This window comes from Carlito syrichta, unplaced genomic scaffold (assembly GCF_000164805.1).
Source record: "Carlito syrichta isolate Samal-C Ts95f unplaced genomic scaffold, Tarsius_syrichta-2.0.1 Scaffold314889, whole genome shotgun sequence".
NCBI classification, from domain to species: Eukaryota; Metazoa; Chordata; class Mammalia; order Primates; family Tarsiidae; genus Carlito; species Carlito syrichta.
This window is the reverse complement of record NW_007258985.1, coordinates 498,972-508,324: the sequence shown is the minus strand read 5'-3', so window position 1 is coordinate 508,324 and position 9,353 is coordinate 498,972. Positions and strand designations below refer to the sequence as shown.

At 39.4% G+C, this 9,353-nt stretch overlaps 3 non-coding genes across 3 annotated transcripts; 1 reads left to right on the top strand and 2 right to left on the bottom strand.

Moving 5' to 3' along the window:
* Positions 1 to 1,772: 1,772 nt before the first annotated feature.
* On the bottom strand, positions 1,773 to 1,855 carry TRNAL-UAA. Its single transcript has one exon. It is a non-coding gene; the product is annotated as a tRNA-Leu (tRNA).
* Positions 1,856 to 7,800: 5,945 nt separating this feature from the next.
* TRNAT-AGU lies at positions 7,801 to 7,874 on the top strand. The gene has a single exon. It is a non-coding gene; the product is annotated as a tRNA-Thr (tRNA).
* Positions 7,875 to 9,280: 1,406 nt separating this feature from the next.
* TRNAV-CAC lies at positions 9,281 to 9,353 on the bottom strand. The gene has a single exon. It is a non-coding gene; the product is annotated as a tRNA-Val (tRNA).

Here is a 9,353-nt window from a genome sequence, read left to right as displayed (position 1 = left end):
TGAAATCCAGAAAGGACCCTAAAAGGAAGAGAGAGTCAGTCTCTCTCTCTCTCTCTCTCTCTCTCTCTCTCTCTCTCTCTCTCACACACAAACACACACACACACACACACACACATCCTCTATCCTTCAGCCTTAGCCTTCCAAGTAGCTGCAACTATAGGCACACACACCACGCCAGGCTAATTTTTAAAATTTATAGTAGATATGTGGTCTCACCATGTTGCCCAGGCTGGTCTTGAACTCCTGGACTCAGGCAATCCTCTCCCCTCAGCCTCCCCAAATGCTGGAATTATAGGCCTGAGCCATAGCCCCCGGCCCAAAGTTCCTTTTCCATATTTGAATTTTAAGTTTTGATAAAAATTCATTTCCCTCCAGAAGTGTGTGACTAGTAATTTTTTTCCCACCATGTTATTGCAGCAGATGTTGTTGGTGGGCACAGAATCTCTGTGTTTGGTGGAGATGTTGCCGATAGCAAGCTCAGCTGCTTTTTGTTCATATACTAAAGTAAACAAGCTCCACATGTAGTGGAAGGAAGGTGATTTGTTAGTGTGTGTGTGTGTGTGTGTGTGTGTGTGTGTGTGTGTGTGTTGGGGTCTCACTCTGTCTCCCAGGCTGTAGTGCAGTGGCACAATCACAGTTCATCACAGCGTTAACCTTCTGTGTTCAGGAGATCCTTCTGACTCAGCCTCTCAAGTAGCTGGGACTACAGGCGTGTGCAGTTGCAACCGGCTGCCCAGTCTCCTTTACAACTCACCAGATTAGATCAGGCTCAACCCTTGATGATCTTTCTTAAAGTCAACAGTGCTATCTAACACACCCTAATACATTCGTGGTCCAGAAGATTACATAGGCTTGTATATCTGTGGGAGGGCATCTTGGGGGCCATCTTAGAATTCTACTTGCCTCAAGAAACAACAGAGGTTGAAGTTGAATATAAAGTTTCAGCACCGACAATGATCAGATAAATTTGATAAAACCAAGTGCCAGATACAACAGATTCAAATCTTTCTTGTGTTAGAGGTGAACATGGGACGGTGACTTTAGATCTGCAGTTGATTCTCCCCTGAGGAAATGTTGCCTAAGTTAACTTCTGTAGGGATCAAGCCCAGCACTGATACCATCATCATTGAACTCTAAATAGCTGAGCTAACTGACCACTAAGAAACTGCTGTGAGCTAGTTGTGGTGCCTCAGGCCTATAATCCCTGCACTTTGGGGGACGAAGGTGAGATGATTGCCTGAGCTCAGGGATTTGGGACCAGCCTGGGCAATTTGGCGAAAACTCGTCTCTATGGTAAGTCAAAAACTTAACCCTGCGTAGTGGTGCATGCCTGTGGTTCCAACTGCTTGGAAGGCTGAGGCGGAAGGATTGCTTGAGCCCAACAACTGGAGGCTGCGGTGGCCGAAAGTGTGCCACTGCACTCCAGCCTGGGCAACAGAGTGAGACTCCAATTCAAAAAGAGAGAGAGAGAGAGAGACTGCTGTGTTTTCTCTTCAGAAATTTTCCACTTGGGTAGAATCTATGACAAAGAAAACGCACGAAAGAAGCAAAAATAAGAAAATTCACTTTTAGTAAGGATGGAGCTTTCTTCTCGACGGAAACAGTCTTCCTCAAAATCATTCACACACTACTGCCTACTGAGGCAATTTCTTCAGATTGAAAGACAAGAAAACCGTTGTGTTTGCACAAAAGGCATAGGAAAACCGCCGTCCTTATTGCGTGTTTTTCGACTGCTGGTACGGGGAAGGAATTTGGGAGAAAAAGTCCAACTTACCGAGAGTGGGGTTCGAACCCACGCGGGCACTAGCCCATTGGATCTTAAGTCCAACGCCTTAACCACTCGGCCATCTCGGTTGGCGGCTTACCTGCCTTGGCATTTAAGTATTTATTAGCACCAACGCATCTGTGCGCCCGGTAAAGAAAATTCTGAATTAATTCTGTTTTTACTTAATTGTATTAAAATATGACGAAGATTATAATAGGGAAAACAAAGCATTCTTTTAGAAAGCACTTTTCCTGCGCTTCCTCATTTGATCCCGGAGGCGGGAGTATTGTAGTAGAAACCACTACGTTAACACCGCCTGCTACCTACTTCACCAAAGGCGCTGTTCCATTTTTTTCTTCAGATTGCCATTATTTTGTGTGCTGAATTCTGACCTCCACTCCAGACACTCTGAAGCACTGGACGCATCAGATTTGGGCCCCGGGGACATTCTACTAAAAAGGGCTCACCCTGGGGTGAATTTAAAGATCGTTGGTGGATACAAAGGCAGTTCAAATTCTTGACTTTGATTTTAATGACAAAATGCTATAACTGACGGTGCAACATATCCGCAAAAGGAACACATCAAGCTCGATGTGGGCTACACAGAAAAACACTGCCCCAGAACTCAAAGTTCTCCCCTAAATACTTGCAGATGTTAGAATAGAAACTCCAAAACTTGACACCAAAATATGCCCCAGGCGACTTACTACATATGCAGATTTCAGAACTCCTCTTGCAATGATCCTGACTAAAGATATATAGGGTAAATCCCAATAATCTTAAAATTACCAAGCACTCCCAGGTGACTTTCCAACTTCAGTTGTTTGCTAAATAACACCCAGTTAAGGGTGCTAAACCTGTCATGGGGAATTGAAGAACCCATGAAAGAAGATCTCAGAGAGAGGTTTGGGGTCTGGTGGAGACAGCTGAAATGAATCCTGAACCATGGTTGAAATATAATTACTTTATATAACAACATTGAACACCTAGCTGTCACCTAGTGATACACGTCTTTTTTATTCAAGTAGCAGGGAAGACACCACAATATGAGATGGTTGTTTCATTTGTAGCAGACAAGCAAAGAAAGTTATAGGACAAGTCTCCCCAGAATTTCACCAGTTGATGAAGAAGGCCTTATTTGGGATGCTCAGAACTGCCTGGATCCACATTCAGATCTCTCTCTACCTGATAAAGCCATGTACAAAGAATGACTCCCTGGAGTCCTTTGGTTGTCTGGCTTTGGCTATTCAGAGCAAAGCTCCATTCCTAGAAGAGGTGATATGGCCTGAGATATTGCTGCCTCTACCAAGCACTGAAGGAAACTTAGGTATCCAGTACTGAGACAAGAAATGGCTTAAGGATAAAGATGAAGATAACTAGAAGGTTGCATAAAAAGTATATCAGAGAAGGAACCCATCATATATAGATAGACACAAACATTTTCAGAATATTCTATTATTCTGCTCTTAACATGAGCTACACAGTATCTATCAATCAGTTGTGAAGTTTTTTAAAAATACACTTATCTAGAGAGTTTTAACATCTATAACTGAAAATCCCAGCTTTTAAAAATTGTTTGTTGTTATTGTTGTTGTTAACTTCACAATGCAGCTTGCAGGAACACTTTAGATTTCGTTCTTTTCTTTCTTTCTTTCTTTCTTTCTTTCTTTCTTTCTTTCTTTCTTTCTTTCTTTCTTTTTCTTTCCCTCTTTGAGCGCCCCTTATACAATGATCCTATGATTATGATTAAGCACATACCCATTGGTCTAATTATGTACTTGCTTCAGAAATTTCAGAGGCTAATCTTGGAACACACCATGCTTGGAGCCTGATTGTTCAGAAATCACTGCGCTTGAAGACCCCATGGCAAGATTCAGAAGTCACCCCCCGGAGGTTGATCTATAACCTGACCACAATTGAGATGCTATCCAGATGGACAGCAATTCAGAACGATCATCAAAGCAAGACACATATCCCTGTATCCTGCACCACTCTCGAATACACATCATTCCATCTTTTCCCTATAAAATTTCTTGCCCTCAGCCCAAGATTTTAAAATACTTTCTTTGAGGGATGAGCCTGGTCATTTCCCCATCTGCCTTCGTTGAAAATAAGACATTGTCCTTGCACTACGTCTTGTGCTTTTTCATTTTTGGCCTGCAAATGATAAGTAGCAGAAGTTGTGATCTGCAACATTTCCACATGTGAAAGTAAAAAATATTAAGATATCAGAAGCATATGAAGAAGAATAAAATTATGTGCCAGGGAGCAGAAGACTTTTAAAAACCACAAAAATACAAACAATAAGATAGATAGATAGATAGATAGATAGATAGATAGATAGATAGATAGATAGAGACAGAAAGATTGATAGATGGGAGTTTGAGTCCAGTCTGGCTAATATAGCAAAACCTCATCTCTAAAAATTAAATAAACAAATTTTTTAAAAATCAAGAATATGTAAAATAAAGGACAGTAGAAATAGAAATATGAAGATAGAGGTATTCATGAGAGAATATGTTTAATTGTCCAAAATGGCAAGGGCTTAATGTATGTGTGTGTGTATATATGTGTGTGTGTATACATACATATATATGTGTGTGTATATATATATATATATATATATATGTCTATATACCTAGGAGCCATGAAAATCTGCAAGGTTAGGACAGCAAGATCAAAAGGAAAAGGGCAAAGGATAGGAAGGGCGATTACAGGAGAGAAATATGCAAAGACTAATAAATATTGTGCAAAATCATGAGTAATCAAAGAAATAAAAAGTAAAAAGAGATATTATTTTACTCACCATTACATTGGCAAATTAAAAATCTGAAAACAATAACATAAATTACTGCAAGTCTAGTGATATAAGAACATTTTCTCATGTCTTGCTGATAGAAGTTTAAATTGATGAAGCTGCTCTGGCGTTCTTATTGAAATTAAGGACAGTCTATGATGGTGCTATAAATCCTAGGTATAATTCCTCCTCCCACCCTATCCACAGCCTTAGATCTTACACAGGTACAGAGATTACACATGTGAGAAAGTTAATCACACCATAATTTGTGGTCTTTTAAAACTGGTAGAAGGCCAGTCACGGTGTCTCACGCCTGTAATCCCAGCACTTTGGGAGGTGGAGGCAAGAGGATTGCCTGAGCTCAGGAGTTTGAGACCAACCTGAGTAACATGGTGAGACTTTGTCTCTACAAATAAATCAAAAAATTAGCCGGGCATGGCGGTACATGCCTGTGGTTTCAGCTATTTGGAAGGTTAAGGCAGAAGGATCACCTGAGCCTAACAGGTTGAGGTTTTGGTGACCATGAGCATGCCACTGCACTTCAACCTGGGTGACAGAGTGAGACCCCTACTTTAAAAATTGGGAGAAAATAGTATTTTCATTATTGGATATTGGGTAAGTAAACTCTTGTAAATGTATACCATGGAATATTTGATTCTTTGATATTCATAGTATCAAAGTAGTTGTACATGCAGCAGCACTGTGGAACTTAAAATTATAATACTATTGAAAAGAAACACTGAAAAAAAGATACTGATTTCTGTTGCTACTTGCTATGGAAATTGCTCTTCCCCTATAAACAATAGGGAAAGGATATTGGGCATAAATATATAAAATAACTGTTTTTAGATATTTGCCTGCTGTCAGTGCAGGACTGGCATCCCTGAGAGAAGGGAAATAAATGAGATGAGTGTCATAGATATTTTAGCATATTGCCTAAGATTTTTAGGTCTCAGCACAGTGGGGGGAAGTTTAGAAAGAGCTAGGTAGTGACATTGAATTGAGAACACAATGATAGGATTTCAGTGAGGCCAAAGCAGTTAGAATTCGTGAGACAGAATACCAGAGAGGAGAAAGTTGCAAAGAGAGAGCTCCAGAGTCTGCGAAGGATCTTCTTGTATCCTTGGTGGAATATAGATCTCTGTGTGAGTGGGGCTAAAACTCCATCAAGACCAGTGAAAGAACCACTGGAAAGCTGTAAACTGATAAATTTATGGCATTCATAAAAGATTAGGAATAATCTGTGTTCTCACTAGCTACAATATAGATAATTTAGGGGATGTAGGTGGAGTTTCACAAAGGTGTAATCTTAGTTGAAGCTAAATTAATCCAACTAGGGCTGAACAAAGTTCAGAAGGAAGCTACAGATAAAAGGAAATATTATTTGAACCTGGAAGAAAAGAGATCCTTGTAATGAAATTGTAGAAAGTTTAGAAATGCTATTGTCCACAGTATTACGGAATGTAGAAACGAACCTATGAACTAAGTAGTTTAGCTAAAGACATTTTGAGACAGAATTGTTAGGGTGTTTTCTAGTGTCATTTTGCTGTTTATAATAAAATGTGAGATGAGAGGTAAGTTAAAGAGAGAAATTCTGAATATAAATGAGTCACAATTTGTTGCATAAGAAAGAAAAGCTATTTGTTATCCAGCTGTTCCAGATGGAACATGATGCTAAAATCAAGAAATGATTTTCAGGCAAAAATGGAAATTCAGAACACAATTAGAAAATGTGGTCTAAATATGAAGCCAAATGTGTGTTTGCAAATCTTCTGTTAAGACACCAGAATGTTTGAAGGTGTTATCTAAACAGAAAAATAAAGCGTTAAGGATCTAAAGGACGTGTCTTATAGATTGATTCTACTGATTAAACAACAGTCCTACAAATCTTAAACAGTGTGATCCTTGTGGGAAGCCCAAAGTAGACAAGGGCTTATTTTCATGAAGTTTGTCAATGTGACTTTTGTCTTTAAGGGGTTGGCAAACTATTTCTTTAAAGAGCCAGATAGAAAATATTTTAGACTTTGTAGGTCATTCCATCTTTGTGACAACTATACAAATCAGCGGTGGCAGGAAACAGTCACAGATAATTAACACTAAATGAGTGAATGTAATTGTTTTCCAACTTTATAAACACAGGTTTGTGGCCAAATTTGGCCTGTGGATCACAGTTTGTGAACCCCTGGTCTAAAGAAATAAACTCAAATAACTTTCACAAAATCATAAGCTTTTGAAGAAAATTGTAGTATTTGAATGTTGACAGCTTGAACTAAAAGGAATAAAGAACAGCACAAAATGAAAAGGGGACTTTGGACCCCATCCCCAGACTGCTGTGAGAAGGAAGAAGGCCAAAAAACTACTCAGCTGCAAGTAAGATGCATTTTTTATTAAAAGGATGGATAACTCAGCATGTGGAATAAGAGCCCAGAAGATGGACCAAAGGACCTGGAGAAGAATTTCCAGATAGCGTTACTGAGTTCTAATCAGCACACTAGCATTGTGTGCCCACTGGATTCTAGAATTCCTACTGACCAGTGTGCCTTCTGTTTTTGCTTTTTGAAAGTGAGCATGTTCCTTCTCGGCCTGTATGTTAGGAAACTGATAAAATTGTATCTTAAGTACATAAATGTTTAAATTGAGAAGAATTCTATTTGAGGATTCCTACCCAAGGAATTGCACCTAAGAAATCCCATCCATACCTTTACCTGTTATAGTTAATGCTATCTCGAACATCGAGTTGATGTTGGAAAAGAATAAGACTTGGCAGAGGTGAGTGTATTTTGCATGTGGGAAAGGCAAAGTCACTGGAGGTCAAAAATCAGAGAAAAATGTGTACAGAATCCAAACAATTTTTCCTGATACCACTCCCCCACTGGGTGAACAAATGAAAAGAGAGCTTGTGAGAAGGCAGTCTCATTGTTAGGTGTCAGAGATGTAATTACTCATTGTTAGGTGTCAGAGATGTAATTACTCTCAAAACCCAAGCAAAGTCTCCACCTGGACGCCGTATAGTCTAGCGATGTCCTTGATTTTAGAGCAATTTCTTAAAGGAAAATGGTCTTCTCAATTCAGGTTCTATTCTTATTCTGCAGCAAGAACATTCTTCTCTGGTTTTGACTGAAACCCAGAAAAATTCTCTTGTTCTGTCTTAAAGAAATCAGTTAAGTAAAAAAACGGTGACAGGCTGAGGTGTAAAATTTTATAAAGTAATATATTACTCAATAGCACATCATATGGGGCTTCGTGGCTTAGTTGGTTAAAGCGCCTGTCTAGTAAACAGGAGATCCTGGGTTCGAATCCCAGCGAGGCCTGTTTTCCCCTCCCAAACCTAGGCGAATTTGTCATTGATTGAATCCAACTTGGATTTATGCCTAAAGAAGCCGCAGACCTTGAGTTTTGATGTCCGAGGAGCATGATGATGGGAGTTAGAAATATGATTTATGACAAACTAGCAAGACCTATGTTGGAGACAAACGTCTGGAATTGAACTGCAATGTTCTACATTTAAACTTTTGTCGCTACTTCCCACGTTTCCTAAGAAATTTACAGTTTTTGTTTTTAATACAATTCAAAAAGAAGACAAAAAAGAAAAGACATGCATATGGTATAAATTAAGAGCTGTGATAACTGTTCCTCCTTTTTGCATTATTCTGAACTCTAGGACATCACTGAATATTTTGAAAAGTGGAGTAACATAAAGACATCTTTAGAGAGGATAAGAAAAATGACTAGTGAAACATGAAAATCAAAACAAAAAAATTAACAAGATATTGGAGGTAAATGAGATCCGACATCAGTCTTGGATCATTGATTAGGTTAAAATAATAAAAGAGCAGGGGGAAAAATCATCAAACCCTGGAATAAACATTTAAGTTTTAACTTCCCTTTCCACCTAATATTCTCGTATATGTCTTCTAAGTATTACATCCCACAGCTGCCTTCTCGCATTTCGGGTATTGTGCACATTCCTTGTGGTCCTGCTCTCAGCGTCTTGCCTCTCCCTGTGTGGAATGATTGCATTGGATGATTGCTCCTTTTGTGAGTGTCGTGCAAAATAAAAATGCTCCTTGTTTAAAAACAAAATTGAGAATTTTAAACCAGCCATAGAAGAGCATTAAATCAAGTGCCTGGCCTTGTGCCGACGCATAGGTCACATGCTCATGAAGCTGGTTCTGATCGGGAGCCCAATTGTTTGTCAAAAGACTGAATTTTAACGACACTTAAAAGGGAATGAAATCTAAAGTGATGGTCAATGATACTAAGTACCGCTAGAAGGCTTGAGAACTTAAAGGTGCTAAAGGGAAACATTGTTACACTACACAAACAAAAAAATTCTTCAAGTTATGACTTTGTTAAAGTCTTCTCTCCAACTGGAATAATATTTCTGATTCAACTAAAGCTATTCTTTCTCAAACAACTCCTCCTTTTCGGTTCGACGAAATGTCAGTGGGACTGGGATCGTTCAACACAGGTAGTTCATCCTTACTTTACCGTTCTAGCCTTCTGTCGTCTTGGGGCTTTCACACGGACGGCTCTCCTGTCTCTGAATCCAGTGTAGGAAGAGACCAGGTTGTTCCGTAGTACAAAATTATGCAGTGGATGCAGCTGCTACCTAAAGTAATTGATTGGAATCTATTGGGTTTCTACTCAATTCCCAATTCTATCCCCGAGAAAGGGGATTCATGAAAACAACCAGGAGAAAAACAGGTACCAGTGATGTTTCCGCCCGGTTTCGAACCGGGGACCTTTCGCGTGTGAGGCGAACGTGATAACCGCTACACTACGGAAAC